General features: G+C 41.9%; 1 long non-coding RNA gene across 6 annotated transcripts in view; it reads left to right on the plus strand.

Annotated features, from left to right (window-relative positions):
- Positions 1–20,000, plus strand: part of LOC147015273 (uncharacterized) — a 270,271-nt gene that overhangs the window by 207,887 nt on the left and 42,384 nt on the right. For 4 of the 6 annotated variants that reach the window (XR_015050264.1, XR_015050261.1, XR_015050263.1 and 1 more), the window contains one exon: positions 1,378–5,719. This is a non-coding gene — a long non-coding RNA (uncharacterized LOC147015273). The remainder of the gene's footprint in view (positions 1–1,377; positions 5,720–20,000) is intronic. The other 2 variants (XR_015050266.1, XR_015050262.1) reach the window with 2 other exon arrangements.

The raw sequence follows: 20,000 nt of genomic DNA on the forward strand, positions 1-20,000 counted from the left end.
ATCAGCGTGACAGTCTGTAGTCGAATTGTACTACATCGGGAATCGAACCCAGACTAGACAACTCAAAAGACAGTGTTACCACCGATGTTACCACTGATGGTTACGGACGGATCCGGATATTACCACTGATGTTTCTGTCAGCGATGACGACGACGATTGTCTCAAGGCACAAACTACACTCGGTGGTTTGTTTTTGTCTTGTCATGTATAAAACAGCGGTGTCTGTAAGCATGTTTGTCTGGTAAGTACTCCGAGACCTTTAGACTGATCGACACCAAATTTTCAGGGGATTCTCAGGGGGGCCCTCACTTTGGTTTTCTTCAAAATATTTAATAAAAAACAAAAAGTCTGGCAGCCCAACAAGATTGAAAATCATTCCAAACAGGAACGTACTGTTTTTAATGACGTTATAAAGGACACAAACAACAGGTACGAATAACTAATGTGACGTGTTAACTAAGGTGGTGTAAAAGTGGTAAATTAGCATCAATAGTGGTAAATTAGTGATTTTTTTTTTTAAACAGAATTTAATATCTCTATTTTATGAGTCCTCCACCAGTTTCACTAGAGGGGACGATAGGTTGTCTGTCCGTCCGTCCGTCTGTCTGTCCCACCAATGGTTTTTCAGACATTTTTTCCCATACATTTTACCATATTCAACTGAAACTTGGTGCATGGCTTTATTATAAGTTACAGAACAAGTTCGAGTTTCAGGGCGTTTCATCCATTTCCCAAGGAGTTACACCCTTTTGGACCTTAGACCGGTAGGGGACATGTAAAGCAAAGCAATTTTCCCTCTTGTTTCACTCAAATTATACACTTGAATTATATGTATATATATATATATATATATATATATATATATATATATATATATATATATATATATATATATATGTATATATATATATATATATATATATATATATGAAACACAAAACGCCTTTTTGGCACTTTCAAAAACCTTCCGTTTCGGAGCACTGTACTTGGATAAAATATTAATTCCCTGAGGGCAGAGTAACTATGAGATTCTGCCCTCTGACAAATATGGCAGAGCCTAGCAATTCTTGCAAAGCATCTTTTTCTCAAAGATTGTTCAAACATCGTCATTTTCTCCAAGGAGAGTCGGCAGGAGGTTTGTAATTGCACAAATACTGCGATAAACCTCGATGGCAACTCAATCAGCTTTGTGTGGTCACCATCATATGCCTTTTATGCAAGGTTCACAAACAAAACAAACATACATCGTGCTTGTAAACACAAAGCGAGAGTTTAAAAGACTCTTCCTGTGTCCTTTTTCTCAAGACTCCATTGAACTCTCTGGTTATGTTTTCATCCCTGTTTGTCAATCTGTTTGTCTGCTTGTCTGTCTGTCAGCAGGATATCTGAAAAAGTTATTGATGGATTCCGACGACACTTGGTGGACAAGTTCGGCATGTGACAAGGATGAATTGATTCGATTTTGGTGAAGATCCGAATCCGGCCCATCAGTGGGATACAAAACGTAAACTGTTCAGCCTGGCAGAGGTATGCACTCCACCGAGTGGTGTTCCAGTTACCTCCGCCACCGAAGGTGAAGGAGGTTATGTTATGTTTTCACCCCCTTTCTGTCTGTTTATCTGTGTGCAGGATATTTTGAAATTTTGTGGACATGTTCAGTGTGTCACAAGGACAAACTGATTCGATTTTGGTGAAGATCCAGATCCGGATGTGACTACGAGAATTTTTTAAGTGATTCGTCACCATTGAGAGATCGGGCCCAAACCGATATATAGCACGATATCTCAAAAAAGTTGCGGACGGATTCGGATGAAACTTGGTGGACATGTTGGGTGTGTGGCCACGACTAATTAATTTGATTTTCGTGAAGATCCAGATCTGGATCTGGATACGAGAATTATTTAATTTTTAAAGTGATTCTTCACAATTGAGAGATAGGGTCAAAAACGATATAGTTCTGTATAGCATGATATTTCAAAAAATGTATTGGGCCCGATATGTTCTCGTGGATCAGGCATTACAGGGCGTAGGCATGAGCTCTACCGAGTGTCCCTCTAGTGATCTAATGTAATCACGTTCTGCCAGAGAGTAATTGGTGTCTCTTGGCAGGTGGCTGAAGCCTAAGGTCTCATTCTCTCTCTCTCTCTCTCTCTCTCTCTCTCTCTCTCTCTCTCTCTCTCTCTCTCTCTCTCTCTCTCTCTCTCTCTCTCTCTCTCTCTCTCTCTCTCTCTCTCTCTCTCTCGACAGGCCGGTGGGTTGTTTGGTGATCCTCTGTGGTGTCTCGCTTCTGGTTTTAGCTCCCTTGCATTTCTGCCATTCATCTCGACCCAAGTCTTCCTGGTCACGACTGTTCCTCCAGTGACGCATTGTTATGTGTTCCCCAAATGCTTGGAATTTCATTGTTAACCTCGACTCCCTCTTCCCGTCTTCTATCATCAATGCAATTCCCCCCACGAGTCTGTTTTGTCTCATCCTGCTGTTGAGTGCCCCTCCCCCCACACCCCCTCTATCTCTATTGTTCCTTTTGCACACTGCATGTTTGTCTTTGTGCCTCGAGTGCCTTCCACATCATCATCATCATCACCAGTTGGCTGCTCAGTAGCCAACCACAATTTTTTTTCTTCAATTTGTCCAGTTCTGTCAATTCCTCAGGGGTGAAGAGGCCATCATTTTCTCCTATGATCTCCTGCTATGGACACCAGCTGGCAGACAGGGTAATTCGGGTCTACCTGCTTTCCATCTCCCATTTACCTGCTGGCAAAGATCATGCTCTTTGCCAACCTCAGCCTCCTCTTACCTGATGAAACCTCTCTACGTGTATTTGTGCACGCTCATTCGATCGAGGATACGTCATCTCAAGCAGAGCCGTTAATTATACCTTTGGGTAACCCCAAGATTGTTGTCGACCCCGAAAGAATCATGAAAATGAAATTGTCTCAAGCGTTGTCTTCATAACATTGAGCTTTTACACGAATCTCTTGCAGGACAAAAACGTCGATGTACCTTAAAGCAAATTGAAAAGACATCAGCAGACAAGAATGGGGGGAAATCGACACATACAGTATCTACCAGTATCATAAAACGCTTCACTCTACATAATGATAATGTCTCCTGATGTATAACCGCTGTAACATCCCTCTGATGCGCTATCATTTACCTGGTCATGTGACCACGCTTCATCTCGACATTTTAATGCTCAATAAAAACCATAAAATTACGCAGTTTTTTTATATGCCGAAGGAAATTATGGAAAACTCAAGAAAATCACAAAATCGATAAACGAGGAAGGATCTACGTGGGCATTCATGGGATTTTTTTTCTGTTTAGAATAAATTATACAAGGTAGAAACTTTCATGGAGATGCCATATGCACTTAACTGTAATAATACCACCTGGAATGACCTTGTTGGGGGTACCTGAGTGATCTTGACAGTACACCCGAACTGCCTGGTACAGGACCAGAGCGGTGAAGAAAGAACAAAAGGATAGAAAGGCCCATCTGCAGGGTCAAGGGTTTTCACAGGCCCGAGAGACCTTAATCTTCATGCTGGAAGTGACATCGGGCCAGGAGATTGCTCACGGCCGAGACGTCAAACGGGGTCAGCGAATCCTCTTCCACGCCTGTCTCGGAAGATGCTCCACCTCCTGCGAAGAGTCACGTGATGTACATGCGTTTGACGAGATGCGTTTGCTCTCACAAACATTCAGTGGTACGATTATGCAAAAGGATTACAGCTAAAGTGAGAGATACATGAGGGTTGGCGAGGGATTTCGTGCCATTCTTCACATGAAGCATTTTGCCATCTTGGGGGGATGATGTTGAGGGTTGTAGTGACAATGAATGTTGCTCTACTCTGCAGGATAGCCCAGATGTGGGGTCTGTTGTGGATAGATCTGGAGAACTTTGTGAGTCAATGCATTATATATGGGTTGGCAGGATACTCGTGATCCTTAGAGACAGCACTCGCCTTTGAGCTTTCTCCTCTGCGTTTGATTCCTGGCCCGATTAAAAACGGTCACCATGACGTCTCACCGTGACGTCTCTGTCTGCTGCGTGGGATGCTGGGAAACTTATCAGCATTTGTTAAAGGTCCTACGAAGTCTTTTGCAAAAAGTAGAAGAGTTATCGCCGGTGACATGAACAAATTACAAATTCTGCTGAACATCTGAAGGTGGCACAGTTACACTCCCATGCAGAATAGGATGCCACCAGGGCTGAAAGGGTAGCTTGGAGGTGTGCACACCCAACCCCTGAGCTGCCTAGCCGAGGCTCGAATGTTCGCCCAGGTACAAACTGATATCCTGGTGTTTTTATACACAGGGTGAAGCATCAATATGTAGCCAGGCCCTTTGATGTACTTCAAACTGGGCATCACGTCTGCCGCCATTAGTTGGTGGACGTTAAAGACCCCACGGCCTTCACGAAGAGTCTGCGAGCTGTTTCCGGCACCCTGTATATGTAAGAAGAAGGGTGCACCCTGCAGCCACGTTTTTCACGTGAAGGAATGGCTGAATGGGGTTATGACCTCCGCCACCGAATGTGAAGCAGGTGATGTTTTCACCAATTTCTGTTTGTTTGTTTGTTTGTTACTTGCAAAGTCGAAGATTTTTCAAGTATATTGGTGAGTCGATTTTGTTATTCCGTCTGTCTGCTTGTCTGTCTGTCTGTCTCTTTGTCACCTATAGATCACAATTCTAAACCGATCGTCATGAAACGTTACCAAATTGTTGAGGTCAAAGGTCATCTTGAGGTCAAATTTCTAAAATCGTCATTATTTCAACGATTGGCTTGAAATTTGAACAATATTTGCATATTGCATCACTTGATTGGGAAGCTAACTATTTTTGTGGTCAAAGGTCAACTCAAGGTCAAATTTCTAAAATCAATTTTCATCCTATTAACTTGAAAGTTGAACAGGATTTGCATAGTCCATCACAAAATTGGGAAAGCAACTATTTTTGAGGTCAAAAGGTCAATGGTCAACTCAAGGTCAAACTTCTAAAATCATTGACTTGAATCATTGAAATTGACTTGAAATTTGAACAAGATTTGCATGTTGCATCACTAAATTTGGAAACCGATTATTTTGAGTTGAAAAGGTCAATGGTCAACTCAAGATCAAACTTCTAAAATCATCAATTTTTATCTGAAAGATCATCAATTTTTGTCCGATTGACTTGAAATTTAAACAGCATTTGCATAGTGCATTAATTAATTGGGAAACCAACTATTTTTTGAGATCAAAATGTCAAAGGTCAACTCAAGGTCAAACTTCTAAAACAATCAAATTTAATCTGAAAAATCATCAATTTTCATCTGATTAACCTGAAAATTAAGCAGCAATTGTGCATAGTGCATCACTGAATTTGGAAATAAACTATATTTGAGGTCAAAGGTCAACTCAAGGTCAAACTTTTAAATCATCAATTTCAATCTGAAAAATAATCAATTTTCATCCGATTGACCTGAGCTTTGATTCAGATTGCCAATTTTAATCTTAATGAAATGGACAATTTGATGTATCCATGGCAACCTTTGGAGAAGGGGCTGGATTTTGCAGATGTCTTTTTCTTGTTATTCCGTCTGTTTGTCGCCTACAGGTCACAATTTTAAACCGATCTTCACGAAACTTCAACACATGGTCGAGTTTGTCACAAGGAAGAAGCTTATTGTTTTGGAGGTCAAAGGATCAACAAAGGCCAAAGGTCAACAACTTCGGTGAGATTTCTAAAATCGTCAAATTTCATACAATTGACTTGAAATTTGAACAAGATTTGCATGTTGCATCACTAAATTTGGAAACCGATTATTTTGAGTTGAAAAGGTCAATGGTCAACTCAAGATCAAACTTCTAAAATCATCAATTTTTATCTGAAAGATCATCAATTTTTGTCCGATTGACTTGAAATTTAAACAGCATTTGCATAGTGCATTAATTAATTGGGAAACCAACTATTTTTTGAGATCAAAATGTCAAAGGTCAACTCAAGGTCAAACTTCTAAAACAATCAAATTTAATCTGAAAAATCATCAATTTTCATCTGATTAACCTGAAAATTAAGCAGCAATTGTGCATAGTGCATCAGTGAATTTGGAAATAAACTATATTTGAGATCAAAGGTCAACTCAAGGTCAAACTTTTAAATCATCAATTTCAATCTGAAAAATAATCAATTTTCATCCGATTGACCTGAGCTTTGATTATGATTACCAATTTTAATCTTAATGAAATGGACAATTTGATGTATCCATGGCAACCTTTGGAGAGAGGGGTAGATTTTGCAAGTATCATACTTTGCACAACATATTTATCTTGTTTGTTTGTCTGTTTGTGTGCAAGATATCTCAAAAAGTTGTGGATGGATTCGGACGAAACTTGGTGGACACTTTGGGTGTGTGACGAGGAAGAATTGATTCAATTTTGGTGAAGATCAGAATCTGGATCCGATAATTTTTTTAAGTGATTCTTCACCATTGATAGGGCTAAACATATACTCTATATTGCACGATATCTCAAAAAGTGAATGGATTCGGATGAAACTTGGTGGACAAGTTGGGTTTGTGACCACGACGAATTGATTCGATTTTGGTGAATATCCGAATCTGTATCTGAATACGAGAATTATTTAATTTTAAAGTGATTCTTCGACATTGAGAGATAGGGCCAAAAACGATATGTAGCATGATTTTTCCAAAATGTATTCGGCCCAATATTTTCTCGAGGATCAGGCATTACATGGTGGAGGAATGTGCTATACCGAGTGCCCTTATAGTTTGAATACCAATCATTTGGAAAAAAGCCCTGATAAGTGTTATTATCTTGGAAAATGAACTGATGTTCATGACGGTGTGTTGATAGCATAACCGACTTAACGATATTGTTGCAGAAGAAATACGTTCACAGGTAATGGCTTACGTGTATTTTTAACATGTATGATGTATAAATGATACAAACTTTACCATCGGTTATCTCTGCTTTATTGGTGTTGCTGAGAAAGAAAGAAAAAAAACAACACTTTATTCTACATCTAAAGACCATTATTTGGCAATCCTGATTAAAACGTGACGAATCACAAAAGGCTACTTATTAGGTATGGTGTACTCCAAAAATGGTGCAATTCCCCCTCCCAGAATGCCCTGCCCCAAACATGGCCCTCCTTTCCCTCTCCCTCCCTTCCCTTTCCCTCCCTTCACCTTCCTTCAACCTCCTGTGAACATCTCCCCACCGTGCTCTTCTTTCTTATCTGGGGCCTACCCTAAAATGGTGTTTCATTCTCCTGTCAATCCCTCTTCTTTTGCTTTTCTCAATAATTTTCTCATTTAAGCCAATTATATGGATTGTCTGTGAAGGGACATTGGTCTGCACATAATGAAGAAAAGGTGCTGTCAAACTTTGGTTACAGTCACAAACACGTCTGGAAAACACCTCTTGACAATTAGTTTGTTCAATTAGTGAGATTAGTAGTCTCTGACTCACAAATGCTGTGTATGATTTGGGTTATGTTTTCACTCCTGTTTGTCTATCTGCCTGTGAGCAGGATATCTCAAAAAGTTGTGGATGGATTCAGACGAAACCTGGTGGATAGGTTGGTTGTGTGCCACGGACGAATTGATTAGATTTTGGTGAAGATCAGGATCTGGATACTCGAGTTTTTTTGATTTGTAAGTGATTCTTGATAGTTGTGAGACTGGACCAGAAATGATACATATCATGATATTTTCAAAACGTTGCGCACAAGTTATGACAAAAGTCGGTGGATGAGTTGGTTAGGTGACAAGAACAAGCTGGTTAGATTTTGCTTAGGGTCCTGATGCAGATACAGCCTATTGGTGGGATACAAAATGTAAACTGATGAGCCTGGTGGAGGTATGGGATCTAACGAGTGGAGTTCGACTTATTATTACATGCAATGTATTGGTGAGCACAGGCCCCCACATTTCAAGCGGTCAAGTCTCGCTCACTTTCATGGTGACTGAGAATTCTCCACCCACTCACCCATCACAAAAATGAATATCCCAGGAGCCCTTGGAATCTAGATTTCCATCTAGATTCCAGTTGGCACTATCAAAACCACGTCCTGCACACAATGGCCCCACCGCACTCCGCAATGCTCAATGTCTCAGTTAAGGGTCGTCATGTTTTCACTTTTGACAGACTGTATTGCAAGTTGAAGTGTGCACAACTGGATGTGATGGCTTGAAGAATGGGAAAGATTCGCTATTTGTTGAAAAAAAAGAGTTATTGTTAAAAACAAATAGCGAATCATTTTGATTCCTCGTCAGACCTATCATAAGTGGCAGCAAATATCTAGAAAGACCGATTTGGAAAATAAATTAAATTTTAAATATTCCTCGATCAACAGAAAACTACATATATATATATATATATATATATATATATATATATATATATATATATATATATATATATATATATATATATATATGTGCTCTCCAGTCCGTCTAGATATTGGGATGGTGAACCAAAAAGGTACTTCTCAATACGCAGGGAAGTAAAAGAAAGGAATAAAACTCCAACTGCTGAGCAACGTGATCATCGTGACGGAGTGGCCACTTGGGGTCGATATAGGCCGCACATCTGCACTGTGGATGCATGCCTCGTCCGAGGCACTGCACAATCGAGGCACGTTAAATTGCACATGTAAATAGATCAGGGAAGGAGTAATGTGCAGCCAGGGAGGCAGGTTGTCGGTGCAGGGGGCCGGTGCGCCGGGAAGTTGGCAGGAGGAAAAGCCGCCCCGGTGAGTGCTGAGTGAGGCTGTAAAAGCGAAGAGGGTCGGTAAATCGGACGAAGTCTCTTCGGGCGGACGGCCTGAGTGCTGCTTGATGGGCTAACTGACAGTCACTACATCACCGGAATGGTAGCCGCCGGCGCGCGGCTGTTACGGGGGCGCCGCCTTGCTAAATAATGCATCATCGCTTGTTTAAACCAGCGCGTCTGTCACGGAGCGGGCCCAGCTCAACAACCACGCCTCGAGGAACGCTCGTGCTCCCTGGCAGTGACCCCTCACTCCTCTTTGCCACCTGCTGCCGGTGCAATAAAGGATTTGGAAAGCAATTGGCGAGTTGCGGACAATTGCTGATGATTGCTTGAGGTGATGCTTCTCCTTCATGAAGCCATCTAGCTTTTAGCGGAAAGTGCAAACACCCAAAAACTGAGTCGGACGCACTTTCTTGGACTCCTTTGAATGTCCGTGGAAAAGAAATTTATGTCACCGAGTTAAAGGAGCCCAAATATAGAAATTTTCATGCATAAAAGTACTACACAATATTTTCCCACTTTTGCGTTTACGAAACAAATGAAAAGGGATGAAAGTAATGCGTTACTCCTTTTTTATTATTTTAAAAATAGATTCTTAGGGTCTATCATCAGGGTGATACATCAATGTGTGCGCCATCCCTCTGATGGACATTAAACTGTGTCCAGTTTGCTCGCATTAGTTGATGGACGTTAAAGATTCGACTGTGTCTTTGGCGAAAAGTCGGTGAGTTATCGTCGGCACCCTGAACAAATTACAAATTATTGCCCTCACTGACGGTTGGGAAGGCAACGGCAAACTCCCCACAACCCTCACCTTGCACCTTCTTCAGCAGCATCGATGCTTTCTTTGTAAAGAATATGGTATCCAGAAGATGATGGTGATGATGATGATGATGGTGATGATGATGATGATGATGGTGGTGATGATGATGATACCCCGCTGTGCCACAATCTAAAAAACGGTTTCGAAAAATGAAATCTTTCTTCGATTTGATCGTGAGCTGATATTTAAAGGTCAAAGCGGTTATCAGCAGGTCATTGTGGCCTGGTTCCTTGGATGAATGACCATACTCTGTCTCAGTTCTTTTCTCATTCTTATGTTGCACCATGTACCGCTGAAAGGTCTCTCACAGTGGTCACATGTTTTGCACAATGATAGTACCGTACTTAAGGTCTAAATTCACCATGAGGGTGGCTTTACAAATCTGGCCAAAAACAAGAGACGCTATGAAAGAGAAACTAAAAAAAAGAAGGAAAGAAAGAATGCGTAATGTTGTTTGATGATCTGAGTTTGGAAAGCCTTCAGTCCAGGGACCTATTAAAGCAAATTTTTCAAACATTCTTGAACACACATAAAAATGATAACTTGGAGAAGCACAGTTAACGATAAATTATCTCGAAGGATTTCACACGAAAATGACGATGTAATTTGTGGGAATTGGAATCATCAAGGTGATGAATAAACCAGGTAGCTGGAATTATAAAGTGTCTGAACAAATAAATACAACAGGCACACATTTACCTCGTGGAGTCATGGGACGATCATGAAGATTTTTATGTGTGGTTTTCATCGTTTACAAGTCAGGCTTTGTGGCTTTACTGATAAATTTCATCATGCTACTCACGGAAATGTCATATAATTAGTATTATTATTATTATTATTATTATTATGGACGCAAATATAAAAACAATGCAGAGGTTTTTTTTATTGTTTTCCACCACCGCCCACCCTCCTCCCTCGCTTCATATGATGCTCCATCCATTCCACTCGCCTCCCCTCTCTTTATTCCTATCTACTCCCAAACTTCTTTGCTTTCTCTGCTCATTCCTCCCACAACCGACGAGCCTTCTTTCTCTATCCAGAATCATCCATTCTTTTCCTTTTCACAAAATCCATCTGTTACAAAAAGGAAAAGCGTCCGTCCGTTTGTGTATCCATCAGGCTTGCGAAAATAAAAATGGTACCATTGGGCAGCTAAATTCAATTTACTTTGAACAAAAAACATTAAATGATGCCTGCTTGAAAAGCCCATCTTTCCCCATAGAAGAAGAAAGAAGAATAAGTGGGATTTGGAGCTTATCGCAGCGGTTGCAACGGTAATATTTTTTATTAGTCTATGACAGCAGGAATCCTTGAGAATAACGCCAGAATAAGGCTTGAGGAGCACATGAAATTATAAATATTAATACTTCTTGAAGCAACAGAAGAAAAAAAATATATTAGTACACGGAAGGAGAACACAAACAACAAAAACGACCACGACCACCACAACAGCAGCAATGACAACAATTATGTTATAAAATAAAATGTCCTTATTCACGAGTTTTCCTTCATTTCTCATCCTCGATGAGACTCACACGCAGATATGCAATATGTTTGTGAAGTGCAATTTGCTGTCTTTTTGATTAAACTCATCAGTGAAGCGATGGGCAAGCATGCCAAGTATCGTCAATTTAATATCTGTGGTCTGCACCAAATAAAGATAAGGCCCTAAATTAATGTGCCGCAAGAGATGGATTTTTATCATGCAAGAAAGGACATCTGAGATGTCCAGGTTCCAAGTTCAGTTTTTATCCCCCGCCGCGTGGCGGAAGGGGGATGTTGTTGTCACCCAGGTCGTCCGGCTGTCCGTCCAGCTGTCCGTCCGTCCATCCGGGCGTCAACATTTATAGCTGTGAGTGCGATAACTCATAAACTGTTCGCCATATCGATTTGAAATTTGGGTCACACATGTACCACCTGAAAAGGAAGAAACCTATTGATTTTGGGCATGGCCGGATCCAAGATGGCCGACTGGGGCGGCCATCTTGAAAAACATGTTTTTTGTCATAAATGGAAAAACGCTTATCTGATTTCAATTATTTTTGGTTACGACGTTCCTCACCCCCTTGGGGAACTTTTTCGAGATGATGACCAAATGGTGTCTTGTTTCCAATTCACCTCCCTCGTTATCTGGAATATGTATGACCTTTTTCATTCAATGGCGGGGGATTCCCCATCTCTGATGGTATATTTATTACTTCGTGACGATAAACTCTCTCGTTAACGGATAAAACTCCCTCTGGAAATCCCACGCAGGAAATAAGCACCAGATGAACCAGAGCTAAAGCGTATTCACATATGAGACCGCAGGACAAATTATGCCGCAACACTACTCCCCCTCCAAGTGTATTAAGCAAATGGAAGGGACAAACAAAATACATAACGGTGCAGAATAAGAGATGTAGACCGCCCACGCAAAAATAAAATTCACAACAAAGAGAAATGTTCCAACAAGCAAAATGTACTCCACAAATATCGTGCTGGGAAGTGTACATGACACCCAGCTGGAATACTTGGTAGTGTTGGGAAAGGTGTCGTCAGACAATGAGAATAATTCTCCTGGGAGACAAAGCGGTGCACGGTACACCAGCTCTGCAGTGAAACAACAAAGGTCGTCTTTTAAAGCAGCTCACGTACCAAGCAGGACTAAGTCGTCTGTCCAGTGTATGGAGTTGTCACGTGCTTTCAGGGAAGACTAGTGTTGGTCGTGGAAACGTTCAGTTCAACCATACCATTTGCTGCTGGTTGATAAGTGGTGATTGGCACACCGTCAGTACAAAGGAGTTTAGTCAGCTCAGTTAATTTGAACTGGTAACCATGGTACGATCTTTAGTGAGGGTTGATGGAATGCCAAAACATGCGATCCAAGTGTGGATAAAGGCCCTGGCAATGGTAGGTGTGATGATGTCAGCTATTGATGTAGCCTCCTGCCAACAGGTAAAGCAGTCGACACAGGTCAGTAAATAGCAGTGTCTGTTTGAAGATGGTAGGGGACTGACAAGATCCACATGGACGGTGTTGAAACGCCTATCCGGTATTGAAAAGTTACTGAGTGATGCAACAGTATGACGTTGGATCTTGCAGCAATGGCATTAAAGACACTATTTGGCCCAATAGCGCACATCACTGTTGATGTGTGGCCAGCTGTAGCGCATAGTGTTGAGTCGCTGGGTTGATCGACCACCCGCGTGAACAAACGAGTGAAAAGTGTCGAAGACTGTATGATAGAATGCAACAGGAACAAAAGGGCACAACTGTCCTGTTGATGTATCACACCCGAGAGTAGTGTTTGTTCCTGGGAGCGGTACCTTGTGAAATGTAAGCAAACCGGTTGCAGATTGCAGATGGTGGAGTTCTATGTCCTCCCATTGCAGTGCTGGATGTGTATTAAAATCAATGGCTGGTATGTTGGGAGAAGACAACACCAATATCTCGATGCATGAGAGAGAGAGAGAGAGAGAGAGAGAGAGAGAGAGAGAGAGAGAGAGAGAGAGAGAGAGAGAGAGAGAGAGAGAGAGAGAGAGAGAGAGAGAGATAGAGAGAGAGAGAGAGAGAGAGAGAGAGAGAGAGAGAGAGAGAGAGAGAGAGAGAGAGAGAGAGAGAGAGAGAGATAGATAGAGATAGATAGAGAGAGAGAGAGAGAGAGAGAGAGAGAGAGAGAGAGAGAGAGAGAGAGAGAGAGAGAGAGAGAGAGAGAGAGAGAGAGATAGATATATGCCGAGTTCACAATTCCTTTGATGTTCCAGATGTCAGTGATGAACTGTGAGATATATCTGAGTTGGTGAAATGTGCGAGGAGAGTTAAAGTGCGAATGGGTGGATAGAGTGAAAGTTAAAGGTTTGTGGTCAGTCAGGACAAAGAATTGTCTGGCCTCTAAAAAGTTGCAGAAGTAACACACAGAGTAATTCCTGATCAAAGGTGCTGCACTTGCGCTCTGTTGGTTTCAGCATTTTAGAGAAGAAGGCCAGTGGATAACCAGTCGGCATCGATAAACTGGTGAAATGGCGTGCTCACTGTAACAGGAAATCCCGACTAATCTGAAATAATCTGAACCCAAATTTAATTGGCTTGTTCTTGTCATCTAAGCAACTTACCCACTCAGTTTTGTCGTAATCCATAAACAACTTTTTGAGATGTCGTGCTATATATTATTTTTGGCCCCATTTCTCTACGGTGAAGAATCACATATAAAAACGAGAAGGGCACTTGGTGGAGCGCATACCTCCGCCATGCAATACCTGATCCACGAGAACATATCTGGCCCAATACATTTTTGAAATATTATCCTATATATACAGTATATAGGGGAGCCTGGTGTTGGCGCAGTGGTTAGGGCAGCAGCTTGGGATCCAAAAGGTCCTGAGTTCAAGCCCCGTTGGGCCACTGAATTAATACACCAGGGGGTTGACTCAGCCTGTCATCCTTCTGAGGTCGGCGAAATGAGTACCAGTGTACTGGGCCGGTGTATACCCCGGTTAAAATAGGTGTACCATATCCCTGTGTCGTAAGAGGCGACCAGGGTTGCGTCAGGAAGGGCATCCGGCGTAAAACATGTGCCAAATCACTATGCGGATCATACGGATGATCCGCTGTGGCGACCCCTAACGGGAGCAGCCGAAAGAAGAAGAAGAAGACAGTATATAGGGTGTCCCAAAAGTCACCTTGGGAATTAGAAATTAAATAACATTTCTGTTTTTTAACAATTTTTTTTTCAGAATTTAGATTAACATTTGGAAATTACCCATGGAAAAATTCACAACTGAACAAATAACCAAAATCGGGGAATTTTATTTTAAATTTCATCAATCAACTATTCTCACCCAAAGAGCATGAACACCGAATAATTTCGCGAAATTCAGAGATTTCTTGGCCATCACGTTCTCCTGATTTGATGCCTCCTGATTGTTTTCTTTGGGGTTACCTAAAGGAGCGTGTATACATCAATAAGCCCCATACATTTCAGCAGCTCAAGGACAACATCTGTGCAGAAATTCGAGGGCTGCAGCCGGAGTTATTGTCCGCTGTTATGGAAAATGCTGTCGAAAGAGCCCATCTCTGCAAACCCGAAAATGGAGGACATCTAAGCTGCATCATTTTTCATAAATAAAGCAAATTGATCTCCATTTTGTAAATTTTCTTTTTGTATAAAAATAATCATAATTTTTTTTTAAACCAGAAATGTTATTTAATTTCTAAATCCCTAGCTGAATTTTGGGACACCCTGTATATCGTTTTTGGCCCTATCTCTCAATGGTGAAGAATCACTTAAAAAAAAAAATTCTCGTATTCAGATTCAGATCTTCACCGAAATCGTATCAATTCGTTCTTGCTACACCCAACCTGTCCACCAAGTTTCATTCAAATCCGTCCACAACTTTTTGAGATATCGTGTTATATATCGGTTTAGCCTTATCTCTCAATGGTGAAGAATAACTTTAAAAATTATCAGATCCAGATCCGGATTCGGATCTCCACCAAAATCGAATCGGTTCGTCCTTGTCACACACCAAACCTGTCCACAAAATTTCATCTGGATCCATCCACAACTTTTTGAGATAACTTGCACACAGACAAACACAGAATGGGGTGAAAACAATCGCATTCACCTTCGGTGGCATCGGTAATTAAACCAGAGAGTTGGTGTCAAAGCCACCCAATGCTCGCCTGTTTATACATTTATCGTTTTTAAAAGACGTCTAATAATATTTTTTTATAAAGCATTGCAGTGAAGTCTGATCCAAATAATTTTAAAGCAACATATGTATTTGTATATTGTAATCAGTAAAAAATAGTGTGGTAGATAAAAACATTAGAAAGAAAAAAACTTTAACGTTGATGTGCTACAAAAAGTTAAGTTCAAAACAGGTCAAAAATTTAAAAGATTTGAAATTATTTTTAATTTCAACTTCACTCCATCAATAATATACCCCAAAGGAACCTCCATGCCAAATATAAGCATCCTAGTACACATATTAAATGAATGGCAAGCTTCTAAATAACTTGCACCAAAAACTTTAACGTTGATGTGCTACAAAAAGTTAAGTTCAAAACAGGTCAAAAATTAAAAACATTTGAATTTTTTTTATTTCAACCTCACTACATCAATAATATACCCCAAAGGAAACTCCATGCCAAATATCAGCATCCTAGTACACATATTAAATGAATGGCAAGCTTCTAAATAACTTGCACCAAAAACTTTAACGTTGATGTGCTACAAAAAAGTTAAGTTCAAAACAGGTCAAAAATTTAAAACATTGGAAATTTTTTTTTTTTATTTCAACTTCACTACATCAATAGTATACCCCCAAAGGAACCTCCATGCCAAATATCAGCATCCTAGTACACATATTAAATGAATGGCAAGCTTCTAAATAACTTGCACCAAAAACTGTAGCATTTTCACGCTCACGCTCACGCTCATGCCGGGGGTATCGCTCTAGCTCTCTGTTCTTCGAACAGGCGAGCTAAAAATGATCGTATCCGGATCTAGATTGGCATCTTCACCAAAACTGAATAAATTCATCCTTGTCACATCCCCAACCTGTCCACCAAGTTTTGGTCGAATCCATCCACCACTTTTTGAGATGTCGTGCTATATATCGTTTTTAACCCCATATCTCAGTGGTGAAGAATCACTTAAAAAATTAAAAAAATTCTCCAAGGGCCAATCAATAAGTAACCTTGAAATGGCGATATAACTTTGAGAATGTAATGTGTGTAGTTGTAGACGACATATGTAATATCGATGGGTAAGAGTCATGTTTTACCTGTTTTATATCTGGCAACATTGAGCGTATGATGTCAGTAGAGCAGTTCCAAGATGGCAGCTCCCTTAGAAGCATGCACCAGGGAGGAGCAACCTTCTGTCATCCGTTTCTTGGGAAGTGAGGGTGTGAATCCAAGTGAAATCCATTGCAGAATGAAGATATAATATGGTAACGCATGTTTATCGCTGCAGCAGGTGTACGATTGGGACAGGAAGTTTAAAAGTAGAGTGTCCAGTGTGGCAGACGCTGCTCACTCAGGCCAGTTTCACACAGCCAACACAACAGAAATGGTTGCAGGTGTTGAGCGCATTATAAGGGAATGCCGTCGCATTACGCTGGATGAAGTGGTCTCCGAATTGAACATTAGCCATGGTTCAGCACACCATATCATTCAAAAACATGCTGGGGTTCCGTAAAGTGTCTGCAAGGTGGGTGCCGAGACAACTCACACCCGAACTGAAAGAACAGCGAGTGGACACATGTGAAGAACTTCTGAGACATTACGAAACAGAAGGCGATGCTTTCTTACAGTGCGTAGTGACTGGGGATGAAAGCTGGATCCACTACTTTTAGCTAGAAATGAAGAGGTCAAGCAAAGAGTGGTGCCATTCAACTTCACCAAAGTCCAAAAAATTCCGCACACAGCCGCCCGCTGGAAAGGTGATGCTAACGCTCTTCTAGGATAGCCCACTTGTAGAGCATTACATGCCCAGGGGGACCACAGTCATCAGTGCATCATACTGCGAGCTCCTTAAAAAATCATCTGAAACCAGCAATCAGATCAAAACGTTGTGGACTACACACTACCGGTGTTTTGTTGCAGCACGACAATCCATCCATTCATTAGGGCCATAGTCTGTACAGAGCATCGGTGCTGCCGAAGCAGTTTCCTGGGGGAATTGGGCACAATCCTGGACGGGTCACCACTCTGACACAAGATATTCAAATGGCTCAATCATCCCAGCAAGCTGGTGCTCATTTTGCCGACCTTGGAAGGATGACAGGCTGAGTCAACCCGACCCGGAATTAATTCAACGGCCAAGCAGGTTTTGAACTCAGGACCCTGAGATCCCAAGCCTGCCACCCTAACCATTAAGCCAACACCAGGCATGCATGATAACGCTCAGCCACATTCTGCCCGCGCTACTGCTGCAACAATCGAGGACATATATTTTGAGTGTCTTCTTCATCCACCCGACTTGCCAGACCTCACCCCAGCAGATTACCACATCTTTGGGCCACTTAAAGAGGTGCTTGGTGGAACCACTTTCCGATCCGAAAAACAGATCTGCCTCACAACAGATCCATCAGTTTACTTCCAATCATCAGCCAGTTCAAATAATCCATCATCACAGTCAACATAAGATCCTTCCTTTTCTCCAATGGCCTGATCTCGGAACATCAGTTGAGATTCAGACAAGGTCACTCCACCTTGTACATGCTGCTTCTGCTCTCCCAACAATGGATGGAGGCCCTCAATGTCAGACATGAGATCAGGGTAGTTTTTAGATATATCTTGAGAATTTGATACAGTCTGTCTCACCAAACTCTCTGCCTATGGCATCCAAGACAGCTCCACATTTGGCTTACTGACATCCTCCACACTCATCGCGAATGTGTGGATCTCAATGGGATCCTTTCATCTCCTTTCCCTTCTGGACCCCATCCTATTCCTAATTTTCATCAATGATCCTTCCGACTCTCTGGAAAATCCTTTTTATCTCTTCGCTGATAACTCCACCCTCTGCCATAACATAGCTCATCCTTCAGATATGTCTGCAGCAGCCTCCTCCCTCTCTTCAGACACTGATAGAACCACAAGCTCGTCAAACACTTGGAATGTCTTTCAATACCGACAAATCTCACACTCTCACTATCTCTATCAAAAAACGACCACCTGGTAAACACTCCTATCTACTTTCTTAACAATCTTCTTCAAGAAGATCATTCACTCAAAACTTTGGACCTCACCGTCAGCCATGATCTTTCCTGGGCAAACTCTGCTTCATCACAGGAGATTCCAATGATGCCACCTACAAGGCTTTCATCTGCAGCTTGATGGAGTATTTCTCTCCACTCTGGGCTGGTGCCCCTGCCTCACACATCGCTTGGCTTGACACCATGGAAACCAAGTCCTTGAAGATCATCAGAATCTCCCGCGATGAAGCTGAGTCTTTGGGCCTATCATCACAGACAGGTAAGTGGTCTCTCTGTCTTCCACCACCTCCTTTCTGGTCTTGCACCCTCTGCTCGTTCTGTGCTATGTCCCCTCAAGTTTTCTACAGGGTGTACGTGGACTCCCAGAAACCCCCTTCTGGTAAAACTCACATAATCCAGAATCACTGTTCACCTACACTCATTTTTTCCTCTTTTTTTGCAACCGGTGGAACCAATTTCCACATTATCTTCAGTTTCGTTCTTCCCTCTAAGTCTTCAAGATTGCGGTTCAGCAGCATCTCAGATCATTCCCCATCCAAAAACCATGATGTTTTCTACCCATGTTAAAACCACCGCCACCCCCAAGACCACCTCTTTCCAAATTTCCAGTCTTTCCTTCCTGAGAGCTTCCTTCTGTATATCCATCTTGTCCACCCTGTATGACCTCCCTTACCCCTCATTCTTCCTCATTTCCCTTATTTTTATGTCTCCCTCTGTTTTGTCCATCAACCCTGCTATTGGTGTCCCCCCTCTCTTTCTACTATTATTTTTGTTCTGTTGCAAACCTCTTCCATTCTGTGTTCTAGGTTGTTGTTTTTTTGTATACCTTGTCTCGGCTCATGTGAGAGCTAACACACAACGCACATCAAGGGGGGCATGAGACAAGAGGGGAAGGAGTGGGAGGGACAAAACAGGGGGGAACATGGGGAATACAAGATGGACATTACAGTGACTTTCAGGAAGGAAAGCAGGGAATTTGAAGGAGGAGGATTTGGGATGGATTAACGGGGGTAGAAAAGATCGAGGATTTGGATGGGGGATGATAAGAGGTGGTGGTGAACAGCTGTTTTGAAGGCCTGGAGGGAAGAATGGGAAAGAATAGAGTGAGGGAGTTTATTCCAAAGACGGGAAAAAAAGAGGAATAAAGAGTGAAGGTGAGCAGTGATTCGTGATTTTGGTAGTTTTACCAGAAGGGGGTTGTTGGCGGACCTTGAGCGCCCTGTGGAAATGTGGTGGGGACAAATCGCAGAGAGAGCGGGGAGGGGGGCGAGGCTGGAGAGAGACGGTGGAAGACAGAAAGACCACCGACCAACCTGCGGTGATTGAGTGAGAGGCCCAAAGACTCAGCCTCATTGCGGGAGATGCCAATGATCCGAAGCTTTTCCATGAGCCTTGACTTTGTATCCAAAAAAGAAAAAAAAGGGCATTGGTTTCCACAGCATTAAGTTGAGTAAGGTGTGAGGCAAGGGTGCCAGCCCAGAGGGGATGGCAGTACTCCATAATCCTGCGGATGAAGTCCGTTTCGGTGGATGAGAGATTAGGTGTTCCAAGGAAGGACTTTGCACGATGGAGGGTGTCCAGTTGGCGATCGGCTTTTGGAATCCACTTGGAAAACTTTGGAGGCCAAGTTAGAAATCAGATTCTAGACGTGATTATAAATTGTCACCCTGGTGTGTCACAAGTAAG

This window comes from Eptatretus burgeri, chromosome 12 (genome assembly GCF_056783735.1).
Source record: "Eptatretus burgeri isolate ZD-2024b chromosome 12, Ebu_testis_v1, whole genome shotgun sequence".
NCBI classification, from domain to species: Eukaryota; Metazoa; Chordata; class Myxini; order Myxiniformes; family Myxinidae; genus Eptatretus; species Eptatretus burgeri.